Genomic DNA, 20013 nt, shown 5'->3' on the forward strand with positions numbered 1-20013 from the left:
AATATGGCAGACCACGGTGTGTGGGGGGGGGGGGGGGGGGGGTGGTGGGCCAGAGGGAGCAAGAGTACAAATGATAAAGCAAATAGGGCAAAATACTAAAAATTAGTAAATCTGGGTAGAAATTCTTTGTGCCATTTTTGCAACTCTTCCTTAAATTTGAGATTTTACCAAAGTTAAAGAAAAAAGTGGAGAAGAGAGAAAGATGATCATTAGTTTAATATAGATTTTAAAAAGTGATTCATATACACATGCACAAACGCTATGTTACCTGGACAAGATTAATTTACATGTGTCTTGGGGAAGAAGCTTTTAATTCTGCTCTGCTTTGGCAGAGGGTCAGAGCATACCTAGAGCTTGAAGTGCTTTACTATGAAATAGAATGGGAAAAAAAAGGATGCAATCAGAGGAGAGAATAGTGTATTAGAGTGAATAAAATGTCAGGTCTTCCTAGCTTTCCTTCATTCCAGTTCAGTTTATCTAGAGACTAGTTAAGGATAGAACCCAAATACACAAGGATATTTTGCAAAAAGCAACAGCATAAATGTCCTTTCCTTCTACCATCCCACTAGACCTGGGGTCAGCAGACTCTTCTTTAGAGGGTGAGATAATACATATTTCAGGCCTGTTGCTCATACAGCCACTGTATGTCACACACAGATACACAGTGATTGTGGGCCTTACTGCTGCTGTGTATGTCACTCTTTATGTGTCATGGTGGCATACAAAAGTAGTCATGGACAAATGAATGGACATGGTTGTGTTCAAATGAGACATTGCTTATGGACACAGAAATTTAAATTTCATATGGTTTTCACATTATTTCTTTCTTACCCAGGCATTTAAAACTGTAAAAAATATTCTTAGCTTACAGATGATACAAAAAAACAGAAGGGTAGATGTGGTTCAAACCAGAAAACAAAAGGGAAAAACTTAACAATTACTCCTTTGTGCTGGCTGCCTTTTTGCTGTCTCACTTGGCTATGGTGATGGAAAGGGGCTCCTTTGGATAGCATGACAGGGCTAAGCAGCTCTATGATTTTAAGCCACTGAGCAGATAGTAACTCTCCTCCCAGACCACCAAGATTCAAGAAGTCCAATAGCTGCTCTAAATAGAAAGGTTCGTTCCAAGTTAACAATCAGTGTAATTAGGAGGAGTCATAATGTAGGTAGTAACAAGTAGAATCTTAATCTATTGGCCCAAGATCCACCTGGAACTAGAGAGGTTTTCCATTTACTTCCTTCTGCAAGTGAAACCAACCTCATCCACTGTCTTCGTACTTGATCACTTGATCTCATGTTAATACCTCTGTCTAATCAAATTAGTTTGCTTGTAGATATAAACTTATCTTATTTAAATAAATGTATATTAGATACTGACAGAAATAATTTCCTAAGTAATAATCTTTATTTACAATAATGCCTGTCCTATGTGGGGTACCTGTGTGGCTCGGTAGGTTATGATCTCAGGTACTGACCTCAGTGTCCATGCTGATGGCATGGAGCCTGCTTGAGATTCTCTCTCCCTTCCTCTCTCTCTGCCCCTTCCCCACTCTTAATCTCTCAAAATAAATAAATGTTAAAAAAATAATTTTTATCCTTTGATAATTATTTCCATAGTGACCCTGAACCGTGATGTGTGCTGAATCACAATGGGCCCCTTTGGCCAGTGAGGGTTTCCCCCTAAGCCCCTCCTCCACTGCAAATGACAAATGAGTTGAAAACATACCTCTCCAAAAAGAGCTTACAAAATAAAGGGCTTATAGGAATGGAGATGGAGATGGGGGAAGAGAAATATATAACTATTCTCAGTATTTAAATGGTTGTCAAGGGAAGGAAGGTTCAGACTTTTTCCACATTATCTCAAGCAATAGAAGGAGGAGTAATGTGTGGAAGCTGGTGAGACAGAACTGGGCTTACTACCAAAACATAAAGAAATAACAAGAGGAAAGAAAATTCAATAGCTGTCCAAAGATGAAATGGACTGATGCAATGAAATGGACTTGCCCTGGAAGATGCAAGTTTAGCATCCGGAGATACATACCTAGGATGTATGACCATTTGTAGAGGTAGTAGAAAAAATTAAAAAAATTAAAAGCATTGAACTAGGTAACCTTTATGATTTATGACATTTAACACTTAGGCTTGACACTTTTGAGATGGTATTATTTTCTGTGTAGGAAAAGAAAAGGGGGATAAATAACCAAAAGAGTGAGGCAATTCCTTATTCCTCTAGTTTAACCACAACAAAGACAAGCGTGGCTCCTTCATCTACAACAAATTGAGGCCCTACCATTTGTCGAATAGTACTTTCCTCTAATTATATGCATTCTCCCACTTGATGAATATTTATTAAGATTGTGTGTTACCTACAATGTACAAAATACGAGGGTATTGGGTAGACACAGATTCCACTCTTATAGAATTTACAATTTATTGGAAAAGATAAAAATCTAACAAGTAATTACAATTAAAATATGGGTGTTGAGATTGTGCAGATATAGGGCATTGTGATGGTCTTTTTTTTAGATAGTGTCAAGTTAGCTAGCATACAGTGTATACAGTGTGCTCTTGGCTTTAAAGGTAGATTCCCGTGATTCATCACTTACATACAACACCCAGTGCTCATCCCAACAAGTGCCCTCCTCAGTGCCTATCGCCCATTTTCCCCTCCCCCTGACCCATCAACCCTCGGTTTGTTCTCTGTATTTAGGAGTCTCTTATGATTTGCTTTCCTGTTTGTAACTATTTTATTTTCTTTCCCTTCTCCCATGGTCTTTTGTTAAGTTTCTCAACTTCCACATATGAGGGAAAACATATGATATCTGTCTTTCTCTGACTTATTTCCCTTAGCATAATACCCTCCAGTTCCATCCACATTGTTGCAAATGGAAGGATTTCCTTCCTTCACATTGCCAAGAAGTATTCCATTGTATATACAAACCACATCTTTTTTATCCATTCATCAGTTGGTGGACATTTTGGCCCTTTCCATAATTTGGCTATTGTTGACTGCACTGCCATAAACATTGGGGTACATGTGTCCCTATGAATCAGCACGCTGTATCTTTTGGATAAATTCCTAGTAGTGCTATTTCTGGGTCATAGGGTAATTCTATTTTAATCTTTTGAGGAACCTCCACACTGTTTTCCAGAGTGGCTACACCAGTTTGCATTCCCAACAACAATGCAAGAGGGTTCCTGTTTCTCTACATCCTCACCAACATCTATTGTTTCCTGAGTTGCTCATTTTAGCCACTCTGTCTGGTGTGAGGTGTATCTTAATGTGGTTTTGATTTGTATTTCCCTGATGATGAGTGATATTGAGCATCTTTTCATGTGTCTGTTAGCCATGTGGAGATCTTTGGAAAAGTATCTATTCATGTCTTCTGCCCATTTCTTCCATTGTGATGGTCTTTAAACATGATGACAAATTATTTGATAATTTAATTATTTGGGGCTAAATTTCCTTCACTTGAATCTCATTGGGCTTATAACTACTCTGAACAAAAGACAAAACAGAAGTAACACTATGTGGGGGCACCTGGGTGACTCAGTTGGTTGAGTGTCCAACTTCAGCTCAGGTCATGATCTCACAGTCGATGAGTTTGAGCCCGATGTCAGGCTCTGTGCTGACAGACTGGAGCCTGCTTCTGATTTTGTGTCCTCCTCTCTCTCTCCCACTCATGCTCTGTCCCTCTCTGTCTCTCAAAAATGAATGAATGTTAAAAAATATTTTTTTAATAAAAAGAAGTAATACTATGTGATTTCTAGATCATGAGGCTTCTGCTTTGTTTGTTGGAAGATGGGCTTCTGGAGCTCTGAAGTACCTTGTAGGAAGTTCAGCTACTCTAAGCCCACTGTGCTTTGAAGAAGTCAAGCTTCAAAGAGTGACCATGCAGAGCTCCACTTGATAGTTTCCAGCTACACCTAGGTTTCTAGTCATTCCAGTCCTAATTAAGGAGGAAGTCACCAGATCATTCCAGCCCCAGGCATTCAAGTCCTCCCCAGTCATTCATGTCTTCCAGGCTGATAGTCCAGACCTCAAGGATCAGAGACAAGCCATCCTCTCTGGGATCTGTCCAAACTCCTGACCCAATGAATCCATAAGCATAATAATAACATCATTGTTGTCTTATGCCAATAAATTATAGGGTCATTTATAAAACAGTTCATCACAACAGGCCCATAAGAACATGTATGAAGAAGATCTAACCTTGTTTAAGTGCCAGAGAAGGCCTCTGAGGAAGTCATATTTGAGTAGAGACATAAACAAGTAAGAACAGTCTGTTTGAAGAACCCGTAGAAGCAAGAGAAATACTGGGGCCATTTAGGAACTGGTAGAGTGTAGTAGTCTAATGAGGAGTGGGATGGGCAGAAGTCAGGTGGGAGATAAAAGATGAAACAGAGGGGCAACTGGGTGGCTCAGTCATTTGAGCATCCGACTCTTGATTTCGGCCTAGGTCACGATCCCAGTGTTGTGGGATCAATCTACATGCCTGGCTCTGTGCTGAGAGTGGAGGCTGCTCTCTCTCCCTCTGCCCCTCCCCTGCTCTCTTTCTCTCTCTCTCTCTCAATAAATAAATAAATAAAAATATTTTTTATAAAAGTGAAGGAGAGTCTGACCATGATCCTCTCATAAACAATATTATGGCGTCTGAGCTTTACCAGAAGTGTGAAGATAAACCACTGAAGGGTTTTTGGTATCAGAATGACATGACTAGATACGTTTGCACTGTGGCAAGGCTGAAATAGTAAGAAGTTATAGCTTTAATTCTGGTAAGAGGTAATAGTAGGCTGATCAGGATAGCAACGGGGATCAATATTCAAACGGTAAATTCATGGGATTTATAAACCTTTGGCTGTGGGAATGGGGAGTGAGGGAGGAGGGAGTTGTCTAGGCTTCTGATTGGGTGGTGAGGTGAGTGATGGTGTCATTTATCCAAAAGGCAACAGCGGAGGAAGAACAGATCAGAAGCAGTGATGAATAGCTCCATCTGGGGAATGAAGAATTTTGTTGAAGTGCCAGAGAGACATCCATGTGGCAAAGCCAGAAGACAGTTGGTTAAATATTATAGGTAAGGAGGAAAGTACGGAGAGGAACTAATATTACCAAATGTGTATTTTAACCCATGTAATTTATAGATATTATTTCTATAATTATAATTCTGATAACCATGTGGGAGTGTTCAGAGAGGTAAGTAACCTGCCTAAGATCAGAGAGACAGACAGTGTAGGGTAGAAATTTCAATATAGATCTTACTCCAGTTCGAAGTGAAAGACACATGGTTCTATTTTCCATTAAAAAAAAAATCAGTTTTTGAAAGCAGCAAAATCGGCGTTTGGGAATGCCTCTCTAGTCAGTTTAGCGGGTGACCTAAAAAGCTACAGTTTTGAAAAGGGGCCAGAGAAAAAGAAAGCTGTCCAGCTGGTCTAAGCCACAGTGCAGACAGCAATGCCACTTGGCCCTGACACTGTGGATTCACTGGTGTATTCTGGATGATCAGAATGTTCTATAGATCTTGTCTAGTAGAAACCCTCAGGATTCAACAGCACACTCATGCCTTCTTTGCAAGTTGCTATTTTTCTTTTAAGAGCTAGCTCTTGGTTTACTAATGGATCCTGGTAATTATTATGGTAACTATCATTTGTCAAGCAGGCACAACATAGTAGGCATTGTAGTAAGTGCTCCCATGTTTTAACTTTATTTGTCATAACAACCCTATGAGATAAGTATTATTTTCTTATCTATCTTTTATAGATGAGGGTGGGTATCAACTGGACTTTTGACTTTAAGACACTTGGTGACAGTGAGACTCTAGCTACTCCTAATGAGCTGAATGTTATCTGAACCACCTGGTCATAAAGCTGGGCATGATTAGCAGCACAGACTAATGAAATGAAAGTACATTGGGCTCGAGCAGGATCAGAAGGCACAGGTAATTTGTATGAACCGGTGGCTTACTTTCCACATTAACATCTGTCCCTCAACCCACACATATGGCCAAGGGGAATTCTCAGTAACTAGCTTACTGGGAAAAAAATGAGCCAAGAAAGAAAAAAAAAAAACAAATGAGCCAGTTTTATAGCTAGGTCTACACATCTACTGGCCTCAGACAGAAGTAGAATGCTATGGTGGATAGCCTTGCTGGGAAATCTCCCTGGAAGATGGTAAAGAAGGGAAATTTTCCATGTAGGTATAATGTCAAGAGGAATATCTTAACGTTCACTTTACCTGAGGTAAAGCAGTGACTGTCACATATTAGGTACTCAAATATTTTTAAAGTAAATGAATAAATAATGGATTAATGACAATTTGTTGGCAGTAGTTAATGGTTTGGCCAGCTGATTAGGGACATTGAAGGAATGTGATTGGAGGATTTGTGACAGGAAGATTCAGAGAGATTATGTTGATGGACCTAAAGAAATGGGTTCAGAGTGTGGGAATAATTTAGGGGTGATTTTAAAGAATTAGGTGGGAGAGATGATCTGCTAGTTTGTGTCGGTCTTCTTCTCCAACAGACTGGTATCTGTTCAATGGGCTCATGATAAAATTCTCCCAGTGAAGAGAACAGAAGCTATACATTGCTCAGTTACATGAATTTACCTTTCTCAAGGCTAATCTGGCTACTGTCACTCTGAGCCCTTGACAGAGTAAAATATAACAGGAGAATTAGTGTTACCTGGTTAAAACATTATATCACATTCATGCTATCATGGGAAAGGCAAAAGAGTTTGGATTTTCTTTCCCTACATACCATGTTTGCACTATTCGTGCACTCCTAGTATATCCCACAAGATATTGCTTCTTCCTAAGGAACTCCCTTAACTGTGCAAGAAGTAAGACAATGAGCTGAAGCCCACATGCTGCTGTCCTTATAAAACAAAGAAATGGCCTGTTGAAGACCCAGATACGTCATAAGCTGCAAGATAATATTTTGGAAGGTTGGGTGCTATTCTATAGGAGGTGGTTTTCCTCTGAAGTAATGGCCAATATATTGTGCTATTTCACAACCCAGCCAGATCATGTACATAGGTGGACCAGTAAGTACAGGTGGGAAAGGTGTTTTTCACCATTAACCCTAAAGACACATTTGCAAAATCTCTTTTTCCCATCCCTGAGACTCTACTCTCTGCTGGTTTTAATTTCTAGTACTTCTACCAGGAGTAACAGTTACATTGAAAGGAACTGATGCAAATATTTGCCTTTTGGGGTTTATCATACCACTAAGTAAAGAAGTAGAAAAGGAAGTTACAGTGGTGGCTGGAACAATTGATATCAGAGGGAAATAGGACTGCTGTCATTTAACAGAGGCAGAACGAAGTAGATGGAATCTAAGGAACTTCTAGGATACCTTGTGGTATTGCATGGCCAATGGTAAAAGTCATCATATACAAGCCAGTATAAGTCAACCCATTGGGTAAAGAACCTCACCCAGCCAAGATGCTGGCTGAAAGCAAACAGCAAATGTAATGCATAGTAGAAAAAGAGAATAATAGATTTGAATTGTGATCTTGACCATTTACTGAAAGAAGGTATTCATCATCTGCCATTTACATACACACACAGAGATACCTATATATAATATGTATAAATACAGATCTTCCTCAACTTATGATGGGGTTACCTCTCAATAAACCCATCATAAGTTAAAAATATTGTCAGTCAAAAATGTGTCTAATACACCTAACCTACCAAACATAGCTTAGCCTAGCCTACCTTAAATGTGCTCAAAACATTTGCATTAGCCTACAGTTGGGCAAAATTATCTAACACAGAGCCTACTTTAGGCTCTGGAATATTTTAGGCTGTGGAATATCTCATGTAATTTATTAAATACTGTACTAAAAGTGAAAAAAGGATGGTTGTATGAGTGTAAGTGTATCGGTTGTTCACCCTCGTGTGGCTGACAGGAGGCTGCAGCTCTCTGCCACTGCCCAGCATCAGGGGAAAGTATCGCCCTACACACCACTAGCCCAGGAAAAGATCCAAATCCAAAATTCTTTTCATATATATAATAATTTTCTGCCTGACTTCTTCACCTCTCTTTTCCTTACAATTTTACTTAAGGCATGTTTATTGGTAGTAGAGTAAAATTTAGTCCATAGATCATGAAATATTGAAATGGATCATAACAGAACCAGAAGACAGTACGACAAAAAGATCTCACTTAGAGATCTTGAATTTAGAGCTAGACAAAAATGTAATAAATAAGACTTCGAGTTGATTCCCTTTAGGAATGGGGTAAGCATGTTTGGGGTTGTACAAGGTAAAATTACAGTGTTGGGTAGAAGGACATTTCTTGGCAGAGTAGTATAAAAAGAAGGGTATGTTGATTTTGCCAACTACAGTTGTGGACTATAAAAGACATTCATTTATATTTTTCTTTCCTTTTCTTTTCTCAGCATCTGGGCCCCCTTCTTCTTTCTAATAAATCCCTCCTGTAAAGTGACGTCAGATACTTGCTTTCCCACGTTTGCAACTAGCTCATGAGCATTTGATCTGAGTTCAGCCCTTCAGGTGCTGCACTTGGAAGCCAGTGATGCAAAGAAGCAGGGCCTGTGGAGACACTGTCAAGGATACTGGCAGTAGAAGCATGGCAGGGGTGTGGATAAAAGCAGCATTGCCAAGTGGGATGTCCAGAGTCCAGAGATGGCAGAGGAGAAAACCCAAGTTGTGGCATCTAATTTTCAGTGACTGGACTTGCAGGGATGATTCTGTGTAGGGAATTGGGGTACAGTCTTGACTCTTTTTATCTATTTTTATTTTGAGAGAGAGACCAAGAGAGAGAGAGAGAGAGAGAGAGAGAGCTGGGGAGGGGCAGAAAGAGGGAGATATATAATCCCAAGCAGGCTCTGAACTTTCAGCGTTGAGCCCAATGTGGGGCTTGAACTCACAAACTGTGAGATAGTGACCTGAGCCAAGATCAGGAGTCCAACACTTAGCTGACTGAGCCACCCAGGCGCCCCCAGTCTTGACTCTTCTTATCTTCCCAGCCTCTGTCATTCTCAAACATTTTCTATGCTCAGTTCTGAAAATGATTCTGTTAAGCTACCCTAATATAAAATATTTTTATTGCAAAATTCAAGTAGAAATACTTTCTGTTGTTTGCAAACTAGAACCCTAGTTAATACAAGGGGGCTGGGCTAGATGCTTTCCAAGATTCCTCCAAGCTCTAAAATAACATGACTTTATAAATCTCATATTAAAATACATAAAGTACGAAAATAACCTGGATTGTAAGCATGTTTCTTTCACTAAGTATTATTTAATATCATCTGATAGCCGTGTGTGTGTGTGTGTGCGTGTGTGTGTGTGTGTATTTTTCTTATAGGAGCGGTTCCAAGCAAAGAAAGGAGGGATGAACCAGTGCTTGAAGCTATACTCTACCCACCACAGTAGAGGTATTTTGTGAAAGTTACCTTTACATGTCTCCCAATCCATGACTTGATACTTTTTTCATGTAACCATGGTTGTTAAGTTTCTGCCTACCTAGCCCTGCATCTTTAGAAGATCTTCCTAAAAGTTTATGCCTAAAAGGTGAGTATTTCATTACCTGAAAGTGCTTAGTAAAACTCCCTAGCTACAGAGTTCGTTATAAAAACCTCAGTAAACCTAAAGAATGCTTGCCTCCACTTCACTCACAAATACTGTGTGGAGCTTTGGAGGACACAGTGTCCCTTTGCTGCAGAAAAGACACAGAAAATAATTTACCTCTACAGATGTAAGTAGTAAATGGGAGAAAGGCAATGCAGTATCAAAACAAACTGATGCCCAATGAGGAACTTTCAAATGTCTGTAGCATTAATTATGGACCAAGATAAAAGTCTGTGTTCCTGGGGAAGAGAATATGAGATAACAGATTCTTGAGAAGACCATAGCATCTGGCCATTCTATTTGAAATCATAGCATCTGTGGTCACTTCACTGACATGTTTGTATGGAGGACAAATAATGGTGCTCACTACAGGGAAGCAATAATGCACATTTTGTATAAAAAATGTATTATAAGGATTTCTGAATATTGCCCGCCCTCTACCAAACACACACCTGCTAACATTCCATTTTGTGTCCTAACTGCACCAAACAGCTCAGTGTGGCATACGGTAGAAATCCAGGAGCTTTTTTAATGAGCAAAGATTTCTAAAATCAAAAATCAAAGTTGTAAACAATAAAGTAAAAGCAACCCAAACTACTGAACAAAAAACATTATCTGATTGCTGTGGTTTAAAAAGGATCACAGATCTGAAGCTGGACTTGCATACGTGGGGAGATAAATCATCATCCAAGACCTCTACAATGACCCTCAGCTGAGCCATCTTTGCCCAGCTGGTGCTCCGTCTGCCCACTGGCACAAGCTTGCTTGTTTATTTTCACATTAAAATTACTGTACATTGCTTTGTTCATAAACTTCTTAGCCTCCCTCTGTCAACTATGCTTGGTCAGCTAAGATTCATTCACAGACTACTACAATTATGTCCAAATAATCTATATATTCATGCCCCAATATATGAAAACACACACACACACACACACACGCACACACACACACACTCATAGTTATGTTATACTGATGAGCAGGTTCTAAGTATTATTATTATTTTTAGACAAAATTACCTCTATGGATTGGAAGATAGCATGTTGGCTAACAGTAGGATCTATTTCAGTCTTTTAAATTAATGCTAATTTGTGAAACATTTCTGATATCACTTAAAAAACAAAACAGACAGTCTTACTAAGAACTGTATTTGTTTAATGCCTCACAGTGATCTTTGGTTGACATCATTTGGCACATCCACTTGGAAAGGGGATTTGGTTGACAGAGATTTAATGAACGAGAGTATTCTACTAATTTTGGGAAATCTCTTGCTGAGAAGCAAAAACATAACAAATGTTTGTAAAGTTTCTGTTGAAGTCACTCTAATAAACGTACTCTTTAAAATCTCACAGATTAGACTATGAACCCACTTTAAATGCCCGTAATGTCTTCCAATACAACATACTGAATATTGCATATTGTTAAGAAAAGACATGGAAAATAGAAACATCTGGTTTTACTACTTAGAAAATGCAATAATTGTCAATTGCCTGCTGTTGGCAAGCACCCCAAAAACACACACTAGATTAACAAAGCCAATTTAGTGTTAGGAAGGCAGCTGGCTCTAGTTTCTTCCTTCCCACATGGTCATCACCATCTTAAACTTCAAATATGTACTGTTTTGCAACATAGAAAAACTCCATTCCTTTGGAAACAATAACTGAAATCTAATGTTTGTTACTACAGAAAGCAATGCTTTCTCCATTACACACACATCCGTGCACATGGATGCACACACACACACACACACACACACACACACACACAGCTGCTTAGACAGAAACATGCAAGATTTTTGCTTGCAGAGGATTCTTGAATTGCTAACCTCCTCCGTGAATATGAAGTTTTACCTCCATGACTTCCCTGGACTACTTCAATGAGGGAATCGCATTGGAAAAAAGAATTCAGGGGCACTTCTACAAAAAGTAGGATCTTCTCAAGAACCCAATAGATGATTTGGGGCCCATACTTCAGAAACTATAAAAAGAACTCTGGTACACTAACCTTCAAACTTCACTGCACTTCAGAATCCCCTGAAGATTTTCAAAAACTGTTGGGACCAAAATCCTAATGCCACAGATTTTGATTTAATTGATCTGGAGCTTTGTCTAGGCATCAGGACTTTTAAATATTTCCCAAGGGATTCTGTTGTAGCAAAGAATGCAACCAGGGCTCTCGTATTACATTAACATTGACTAATGAATTTCTTTTTTTATTATTTATTTATATTTAGTTGTTATCTAAGTCCCAGTTAGTCAACAATCAGTATAATATTAATTTTTCAAGTGTGCAGTTTTGTGATTCAATACTTACATACAAAGCCCTATGCTCATCACAACAAGTGCATTCCTCAATTTCCCTTTGCGCAACTCTATAGACAACTCCCCAACCATGACTCTTTGCTACCATTTTGCCTCTTCTGGAATGTCATATACATTTGATCACAGAGTGTATGGTATTGGGTGACTGATGAATTTCTAACATCTTTCCCTTCCATTTGTTGGTCATGCCAGCTCCATTCAGTCTTCTCTTATGAAATGTTATCCAGAGGAGCTGCTTAGCCAAGAAAGGTTCCTAAAATGCTTTAGGAATCTTTAAATTACCTTCCAGGGCACATAGCTAAAAATTTAAAACTGTTAAAGTTATTACAAAGGAGGTAAGTGGGAAAAGTGGGCTTTTTATTAAATGACTAGGAGCAACAATGGATATAAATAAGTGAAATGTCACAATTACAACCATCCTTGTAAAGATAAGAACTGGCAAATACAGAGGGAGGACAGAGCTGAAGTTAGAGATTGAACATTTTAACAAACCTTTACAAAATGTCATAATGACAAGAGGAGAGAGGGCCCTGTGCATGGAAGGATGATCTAATTTCTTATTTACTCTGCAACTTTCAGTGGTAATGGGAAGCAATGAATCTAAAGACAAAAAAAAAAATGAGACATGGCCATTACAAGTCCTTGCATCCTACTCTTCCCTGTGCATATCTAACATAAAGAATGCTCAGAAAAAAAAAAAAGTGTTTGTAGACAATATAAATATGCCTCACAGAACCATTGTGGCTTACAGAGCCACACACTGAAATGGCTCATGCTGCAGTATTGGCCCCAATAGGCTGAGTAGGAAGGCTGAGGGGAAGGAGAGCATTCAGAGCCCTGCTAGAGAGAAAGAACCGCTGTATGCAAGAGAAGAGAGTTTAACTTCCAGCAATTGGGTGGGAAAAGAAGGCCATTAGGAGGTCACATGACAACGTGGGAGGGCTAGCAAAGGACCTGGAGTGTAGAATTAGGGAAATTAGATAATACGAGGTTTAAACACTGTGGCAAATAATAAAAGAGACATGTATGTTCTTATGTTTATTTTAAAGTCTGATACTTCTGTTATGTGGAAAGGGTATCTTCTATTTAATACTTTTATATTTGATTCAGTATATTCCCTTCTATGTGACTTACCACTTTGCACATCAGTTTGAAGCCCACAGCCAATCAATGAACATGGAAAAGTATGGATTTTTTAAAAAGTTTCTTAATGTTTATTTTGAGAAACAGAGAGACAGAGCATGAGTAGGGGAGGGGCAGAGAGAGAGGGAGTCACAGAATCTGACACAGGCTCCAGGCTCTGAGCTGTCAGCACAAAGCTTGACATGACTTGGGGCTTAAACTCACAAACCATGAGATCATGACCTGAGCCGAAGTCAGACGCTTAACCAGCTGAGCCACCCACGTGCCCCAGAAAAGTATGTTTTATTTATTGTTTTCAAAACTACTATTGTTTCTTCTTACTATCAGAAATGTATGCTCATTGTGGAAATTTTGGAAAATACAGGTGAAAATCAAAACCATCTTTCATTTTATTTCCTGGAGGAAAAAAAACTGTTATCATAGGGTTATGTTTCTTTCAAGATTTTTTTATTTATATAAACATTACAGAAATAACATTTTTAAGGGGCGCCTGGGTGGAGCAGTCGGTTAAGCGTCCGACTTCAGCCAGGTCACGATCTCGCGGTCCGTGAGTTCAAGCCCCGCGTCAGGCTCTGGGCTGATGGCTCAGAGCCTGGAGCCTGTTTCCGATTCTGTGTCTCCCTCTCTCTCTGCCCCTCCCCCGTTCATGCTCTGTCTCTCTCTGTCCCAAAAATAAATAAACGTTGAAAAGAAATAACATTTTTAAAATATTAACTTCATCTATTTTATTTCTCCTAGAAATCATGTTTCCCTTTGGCCATTCCACTGGTATGAAAAGGAGAAGTAGGTGAGGTTCTGAGAAACCAGCTTCATCACTTTCTACCCCTTAGTGGATCAACTGTGAGGGTTGAGGCTTAGAAAAAATACTGAGGTAGCACTGGGAAAATCTAAGAACATGGGGCTAAGTCTCCACTTTCCTGATATAAAATGTCTCCCAGGGAAGCCTTGCATTTAGCATGGCATCCTGTCTACCATGACATGGGAACAGAGGGAGATATTTAGGGATTGCATGAGAAAATATTTGTTTCTCATGGCTTGGCCAAAGTCTTACTGGAAGTATAAGTCGTGTGCTGGGAAAACCAGGTCTGGCAAGACTTGGAGGAGAGCTGAGGACCAAAAGCAATGGCAGGGTATGTGGTCAGCAGCAGCATATGTTGGCCCACATCCTAAGGCTGAGTCCAGTATGTTTTCAGTGGATCGTATAAGAAATGAGGCAAGAGATATCAGGGACATCCTGACAAGGGTAGCGAAGACCCTGAATTATTCAAGATGATGAAAAAAGCAGGGTTCAAAATTTGTATAAAGTATATCATTAACCCTGTAAGAAAGTCAGAATCTGCCAGTAGACCAGCCACTCAACCATCCATGGCCAAGAAGGCCGTTCAGCTTTACTGTAAACCTCCAGTGGCCCACACAGTATCTATTCATCACATTGAGGTTATTCTGCCCTTGAAATGTGACTAGTCCAAATCAAAATGTGCTGAAAGTATAAAATGTACAGGTTTCAGAGACTTCATATGAAAAAAAAAGAATGTAAAATATCTTGTTAAGGGGCACTTAGGTGGCTCAGTCAGTTGAGCATCCAACTCTTGGTTTAGGCTCAGGTTGTGATCCCAGGGTCATGGGATCGAGCCCCACATCAGGCTTGACACTGAGCATGGAGCCTGCTTAAGATTCTCGCTCTCTCTCTCTCTCTCACACTCTCTTTCTTCCTCTACCTTTCTTCCCCACTTATGTTCTTCCTTTCTTTAAAAAAAATAAAAAATTAAATTTTATATTGATAGCATGTTGAAATGACAATGTTTCTGGATATATTGAGTTAAATAAAATTTATTATTAAAGTCAATTCCACCTGTCACTTTTTATATCTTTAAGTGTGGCTACTAGAAAATTTAAAATTACATGTGTGATTTACATAATATTTCTATTGGGTGGCTCTGCCTTGTACCCTGGGGAGGTAGAGGGATGAGATGAAATTGTGCAGGGTAATGAGGACGCTGCAGGGTGTCAGAACCCAGAGGCTGACCAGCTATGCCATCCTTCCATTGAAGGAGGTTGCCTGACCTCCAGCAGAGAGTGCAGTTTGTACTTTGTCCACCTAAACAGACAGAATCCAAAATCAGATCACTTTGAAATGAAAGAGCTTGAGATAATTTTAATTGAAAAGTTTCCATCTTTCTTCACTACCCTGCAGGAAGGGGTCTCAAAGAGATTGAGATCAGTTACTATTCTTCACACATTTGGGAGTGGTGTGAGTAAATATTTGACCTCAGTACAAAGTAAAGTCTTTTATAGAATTGATATCATACTTTATATAAATTTTGAACCCTACTTTTTAAAATAAGTTTATTTTTTTTTTGAGAGAGAGAGGGGGGAGAGCACATGCCTGCTTACAAGCAAGGGAGGGGCAGAGAGAGGGGGAGGGAGAGAATCCCAAGTAGGCTCTACACTGACAGTGCAAGGCCCCAGTGCAGGGCTCAGTCTCAACCATGAGCTCATGACCTGAGCTGAAATCAAGAGTCTGACACTTAAGTTAGCCACCTAGGCATCCCTTGAGCCTTATTTGTTTAATCAACCTGCATATGTTAATCTCTCACCAACAGGAAAATATATATATATTGTCCTGCAAAAATAGATATATAAAGTAATGCTGAAATGGAATGATATTCAGTAATAAAAAGGAAAAAAAACAATACATGCTACATGGATGAGCCTCAAAAATATTATGCTAAGAGAAAGAACCCAGATAGATTACATGTATATAAAATGTTATAGGGGCCCCTGGGTGGCTCAGTCAGATGAGCATTTGACTTCAGCTCAGGTCATGATCTTGCAGTTTGTGAGTTCAAGCCAGGCATTGGCTCTGTGCTGACAGCCTGGAGCCTGTTTCGGATTCTCTCTCCCTCTCTCTATGTCCCTCCACTGCTCATGCTCTGTCTCTCTCTCTCAAAAATAAATAAACACTAAAATTTTTTAAATAAATAAAATGTTACATAAATGTATACAAAATGTATATAAAATTTATATTTATATATAATTTATATAAAAAGGCAAATCTATTGAGACAGAAATAGACTAGTGGTGGTGCAGGAGCCAAGATGACAGAACAGCATGGAAGTTTTTTGTGTGTCTCACATCCATGAAATACAGTCAGACCAACACTAAACCATTCTACACACCTAGAAAACTGATTGGAGGATTAACACAACAATCTGCACAACCTGAACCACAGAATTCAGCAGGTATGTGGTGTGCAGAGGTGAATTTGGGAAGCGAGAAGCCGTAGAGGGTAGAGAACCACTTTTGGGGGCAGAGAGGACAGAGACTGGGGAGGGAGGAAGAACACGGGAAAAGCACCCCTCACCAAAAGCAGCTGGAGAGAAAGTGGACAATTGGAAACAGCCACAGGGACTAAACTAAAAGGGGAGAAAGAAGAAAGGAGAGGGTTTAAATTTCATTAAGACTGTAAACAAGGGGAGCGCAAAGTCTGCAACTCTGCAGCTCGATATCTTGCGGTGCTCTGGTGGGAAGGGCAAATCCCCAGGAACAGAGTGGGGTCCAGGAGGTTCTCGGGCCACACAGGGAAAAGCGGTTCCACTGCTGGAAGGACATATGGTAGAGACTGTTGAAGCCACCTGGTCCCAGCAAACTCCAGAAGGCCGCCACATTCGCTGGTGCTGGGGCAAGGTCATTAAGGGTAAAGCCTGGTGCCAGATGTGTGTTGTGATTTTCCATAATCCCTGAAACACTGCTGCTACACCGTCTCGTGAACTTTTTCTGGGGCGGGCTGGCACCTGGCTGCAATATTGGGGCACCGGCAGCAGCAGGGTCCAGTGGGCGTTCCTGGGCGCAGCCGATATTCAGCCATTGCTCATTCGGCCATTGTTCGGTGAGACCCTCCTGCAGAGGGGCGGAATGGGTCAAAGCCGCAGTCCTTCAGAAGTAAGGGGCCGGGGAAAACAGCCGCATCTGAGACAAAAGTCGGGAGAGAGGTACTGCCTGAAGCCTAGTTACAAACAGTGAAAAAGCGGGGAGTGGACAAGAGCTGAAGACAGAGGACGCGTGCGCAATTGTGGTTTTGGGAGAACAGACTGGGTGGCTGGATTGTGACATTTTCACCTCTCCCACGTAAGCGCATACGCACCTACGAGCACCGCAACAATCCACCCCAGTAAGCCAGCAGCGCCATCTATTGGAGAGCGGAGCTGTTACGCTGAGCCCTGCCCATCTGGGCCAACTTCACTCTTCAAGAACACAAGTCTCACTGCCAGCTTAATTTATGGACTATAAAGAGCTACACAGACTGACTTCTAGGAAAAAACAAAGAAATTTCAGTCCTACTTCAATCTGTTACCAGGTTCACCTATTCAATTTTCTTTCTTTTTTTTCTTTTTTTCTCTTTTACAATTCTTTTCTTTTTCTTGAATACAGAAAGAGAAAAAGTTCATTTTTATTTTCAATTTTTATTAAAAATATTTTTCTTTAATTTTTATTACCATATTTTTTACTTTGGTGTAAATTTTTTCAAATTCTACTTTACTTCCATCATTTTATTTTAGTCTACTTCAGTCTATCCACCTTTTCAAATTTTCAAACAATTTCCTTTTTTTCTCTTTTTCATTTCTTTTCTTTTTCTTGAATGCAGGAAGAGAAAAACTTCATTTTTACTTTCAATTTCTGTTAAAAATATTTCTACTTAATATATATTACTATATTTTTTGCTTCTATGTAAATTTTTTCAAATTCTACTTTACTTCCATCATTTTATTTTAGTCTACTACAGTGTATTCACTTTTTCAAACTTTCAACCGATTTCTATTTTTAATTTTTTTTCTCTTTTTCTTTTCTTTTCTTTTTTCTTAAATACAGGAAAAGAAAAAAAATCATATTTATTTTTAATTTTTATTAAAAACTATTTTTCTTTAATTTTTTCTACTATATTCTTTACTGTTGTATATAATTTTTCAAATTCAATTTTACCCCCATCATCTCATTTTAGTCTACTTCAATGTATTCATTTTTTCAAATTCTCAAACGATTTCTTTTTTTTCTTCCCCCCCCTTTTTTTTCTCTAATCTGTCAAACCACTTTCAACACCCAGACCAAAACACACCTAGTATCTAGCATCATTTATTCACTTTTTGTGTGTGTGTGTTTTTAATTTTTAATTTTAATATTTTTTTAATTTTAATTTTTTTAATTTCAATTTTTCTACCTCATTAATTCCTTTTCTCCCTTCAAAATGACAAAACGAAGGAATTCACCCCAAAAGAAAGAGCAGGAAGAAACGACAGCCAGGGATTTAACCAACACAGATACAAGCAAGATGTCTGAACCAGAATTTAGAATCACGATAATAAGAATACTAGCTGGAGTTGAAAATAGAAGAATCCCTTTCTGCAGAGATAAAAGAAGTAAAAAATAGCCAGAATGAAATTAAAAATGCTATAACTGAGCTACAATCACGGATGGATGCAGCAGCGGCAAGGATGGACAAGGCAGAACAGAGAATCAGCGATATAGAGGACAAACTTAGGGAGAATGATGAAGCAGAAAAAAAGAGGGAGATTAAGGCAAAAGAGTATGATTTAAGAATTAGAGAAACCAGTGACTCATTAAACAGGAACAACATTAGAATCATAGGGGTCCCAAAAGAGGAAGAGAGAAAATTGGGGGAGAAGGGTTATGTGAGCAAATCATAGCAGAAAACTTTCCTAATCTGGGGAAAGACACAGACATCAAAATCCAGGAAGCACAGAGGACCCCCATTAGATTCAACAAAAACCAACGATCAACAAGGCATATCATAGTCAAATGCACAAAATAGGCAAGGAGAGAATCATGAAAGCAGCAAGGGAAAAAAAGTCCCTGACATACAAGGGAAGACAGAGCAGGTTTGCAGCAGACCTATCCATAGAAACTCGGCAGGCCAGAAAGGAGTGGTGGGATATATTCAGTGTGCTGAGTCAGAAAAATATTTAGCCAAGAATTCTTTATCCAGCAAGGCTGTCATTCAAAATAGAAGGAGAGATAAAAAGTTTCCCAGGCAAACAAAAATTAAAGGAGTTAGTGGCCACTAAACCAGCCCTGCAAGAAATTTTAAGGGGGACTTTCTGAGGGGAGAAAAGATGAAAATTTATATATATATATATACCAAAAGCAACAAAGATTAGAAAGGACCAGAGAACACCACCAGAAACTCCAACTCTACAAGCATCATAATGGCAATAAATTCATATCTTTCAGTACTCACTCTAAATGTCAATGGATTCAATGCTCCAATCTAAAGACATAGGGTAACAGAATGGATAAGAAAACAAGATCCATCTATATACTGTTTACAAAAGACCCACTTTAGACCTAAAGACACCTTCAGATTGAAAACAAGGGGATGGAGAACCATCTATCATGCTAATGGTCAACAAAAGAAAGCTGGAGTAGCCATACTTATATCAGACAATCTAGAGTTTATTTTTTTTTTAATTTTTTTTTTCAACATTTATTTATTTTTGGGACAGAGAGAGACAGAGCATGAACGGGGGAGGGGCAGAGAGAGAGGGAGACACAGAATCGGAAACAGGCTCCAGGCTCTGAGCCATCAGCCCAGAGCCCGACGCGGGGCTCGAACCCACGGACCGCGAGATCGTGACCTGGCTGAAGTCGGACGCTCAACCAACTGCGCCACCCAGGCGCCCCAGACAATCTAGACTTTAAAATAAAGACTGTATCAAGAGATGCAGAAGGGCTTTATATCATAATCAAGGGGTCTATAGACCAAGAAGACCCAACAATTGTAAACATTTATGCTCCAAATGTGAGAGAACCCAAATATATAAATCAATTAATCACAAACAAAAAGAAACTCATCAATAGTAATACCATAACAGTAGGAGACTTCAACACCCCACTCACAGCAATGGACAGATCATCTAATCAAAAAATCAACAAGGAAAC

At 39.3% G+C, this 20013-nt stretch overlaps 1 protein-coding gene across 5 annotated transcripts in view; it reads right to left on the reverse strand.

Annotated features, from left to right (window-relative positions):
• CCDC148 (coiled-coil domain containing 148) overlaps positions 1 to 20013 on the reverse strand; it is a 264311-nt gene that overhangs the window by 42707 nt on the left and 201591 nt on the right. The window lies entirely within an intron of this gene.

The sequence above is a fragment of the Puma concolor genome, chromosome C1 (genome assembly GCF_028749965.1).
Source record: "Puma concolor isolate L17-30 chromosome C1, mPumCon1.1.hap2, whole genome shotgun sequence".
NCBI lineage: Eukaryota > Metazoa > Chordata > Mammalia > Carnivora > Felidae > Puma > Puma concolor.